Source organism: Macadamia integrifolia, chromosome 8, assembly GCF_013358625.1.
Source record: "Macadamia integrifolia cultivar HAES 741 chromosome 8, SCU_Mint_v3, whole genome shotgun sequence".
Classification (NCBI taxonomy): Eukaryota; Viridiplantae; Streptophyta; class Magnoliopsida; order Proteales; family Proteaceae; genus Macadamia; species Macadamia integrifolia.
Window position 1 is genome coordinate 20,114,829 of NC_056564.1, and position 2,829 is coordinate 20,117,657.

A 2,829-nucleotide genomic window follows, 5' to 3' on the forward strand; every position below is an offset into this window, starting at 1 on the left:
TATAGCAGCCAAGTATAAGGATCCCGGGTGTCCCACCATTTCTTGTGTCATTGGCAACACTCATATTGATCATGCCTTACTTGACCTTGGTGCAAGTGTGATCCTTCTACCTTATCATGTTTATCAATAACTTAGATTAGGAGATTTGAAAGCTACAGGGACAACTCTCCAGCTACAGGGACAACTCTCCAGTTGACCGACCATTCTGTCAAGATTCCAAAAGGGATGGTCAAAGATGTCCTACTTAAGGTAGGAGAATTTATTTTTCCAGTCAATTTTTTTTGTTTTGGACACCAAACCCTTCACCACTAGGGATAAGATCCCTATCATTCTTGGAAGACCATTTCTTGCTACCAGCAATGCGTTAATCAATTGCCGGAATGGTCTACTAAGGATATCTTTTGGCAGTCACACTATGGAATTCAACATGTATAGGTTGGGCAAGCAACCCATAATTTCTTCTGATGATATTGACGAAGAGGTCAATATGCTTGAGAATTTTTCTGATGATATTGTTAAAACTTTTGACATTAACTTTGATTCAGAATTCCAAGAGTGTATGGAAGAATTAGAGGATGATACTGAAAATTTCTTCTCTGATGTTTGGAGCCTTCATACACCCATGGAGCCCATTGGTCCTCTATCAAATTCTCTTCCTAAACCCTCAATTGTTGAGCCCCCTAAGCTTGATTTGAAAGAATTTCCCTCTAACTTAAGGTATGCTTTCTTAGGAGAAGATCAAACTCTACCAGTTATTATAGCCTCAGATTTAACTTCAAGTCAAGAGGAAGAGTTGATCAAAGTTTTAAAAGAAAACAAGGAACCCTTAGATTGGACCATGGCAGACATTATAGGAATTTACCCCTCAATCGTTCAACATCATATTCACCTCATAGAGGATTCAAAACCTTCTAGAGAACCACAAAGAAGGGGTAATCCTATGATGCAAGAAGCTATCAAGAAAGAGATCCTAAAGTGCTTGGACCATGGTATCATCTACCATATTTCTAATAGCGAATGGGTAAGTCTAGTGCATGTGGTGCCAAAGAAGTCAAGGGTCACAGTAGTCCAAAATACTGAAAATGAGTTGATCCCTACCTATGTCCAAATAGAATGGCGTGTGTGCATTGACTACAGGAAGTTAAATGCGGCAACTTGGAAATACCACTTTCCTTTGCCTTTCATTGATCAAATGTTAGAATGGTTAGCCAAACATAAGTATTATTGTTTCCTTGATGGTTATTCCGGCTATAACCAGATTCCCATTGCCTTAGATGACCAACACAAGACCACCTTTACATGCACCTATGGAACCTTTGCTTATCGGCGTATGCCTTTTGGGCTTTGTAATGCCCCTGCCACGTTCCAAAGATGCATGATGAGCATTTTCTCTGATATGGTGGAGCATTTTTTAAAAGTATTTATGGATGATTTTTCTATTCATGGCTCCTCATTTCCTAATTGTTTGCATCATCTTTCTTTAGTACTCAAACAATGCAAAGCGACTAATTTAGTCCTTAATTGGGAGAAATGTCATTTCATGATCACACAGGGCATAGTGTTGGGTCATGTCATTTCCAAAGAAGGGATCAAGGTTGATAGAGCTAAGGTGGACTTAATTTCTAATTTACCACCTCCCAAGTCAGTTAAGGATGTTCGTTCCTTCTTAGGTCACGCAGGGTTCTATCATCGGTTCATCAAGAACTTCAGTCACATGGTTAGTCCTCTCACCAATCTTTTGGCTAAAGAGCAACCCTTTGAATTTTCTAGTGAATGCCTCATGTGCTTTGAGCAATTAAAGAAGGTATTGACTACAACCCCCATTATTTAAGCTCCCTTATGGACTGAGCCCTTTGAATTAATGTGTGATGCATTTGATTTTGCTGTAGGGGCAGTCTTAGGGCAGAGAGTTGATAAACTTCCTCGTGTTATCTATTATGCCAGCAGAACTCTCAATGATGCACAGCTGAACTACACCACAACCGAAAAAAAAAATTTTAGCTATTGTATTTGCATTAGAAAAGTTTCGTGCATATCTGATAGGTTCTCATGTAATTATTTACACTGACCATGCAGCTATTAGATACCTTATTCAGAAAAAGATGCCAAAGCACGTCTTATCAGATGGGTTTTGTTTTTGTAGGAATTTGACTTAGAAATTAAGGATAAGAAAGGCAGTGAAAATTTGGTTGCAAACCATTTATCCCGGTTACCCAATTCTTTGACTATGAATATTCCAATTAACGAATATTTTCCTCATGAGCAACTCTTTGCAGCATCTAGTGAACATTGGTTTGCAGATATTGTAAATGTTTTAGTTACAAACAAGACTCCGGATCATTGGTCTTCCCAAGAGAAGTACCGTTTTCACTCACAGGTTAAGTATTTCTTTTGGGATGATCCTTACCTTTTTAAATCATGCCCTGACCAAATTATCCGGAGATGTATCCCTGATCATGAGCACCATTCTATTCTTTCCTTTTGCCATGATCAGGCTTGTGGCGGCCAGTTTGGGCCTACTAAGACTGCAGCCAAGGTATTGCAATGTGGATTTTATTGGCCCAGTCTCTTCAAAGACACCTTTGCTTATTGTAAGGCTTGTCCTTCTTGTCAGTCTTTAAGAAAAATCAGTAGAAGGAACATGATACCTCTCAACCCAATCCTCGTGGTTGAGGTTTTTGATGTTTTGGGAATAGATTTTATGGGCCCTTTCCCTAAGTCATGTGGATATGAATATATATTGTTGGCTGTGGACTATGTGTCCAAATGGATTGAGGCTCGTGCTTGTAAGACCAATAACCATAAGGTGGTCATTCAATTCTTAAGGAA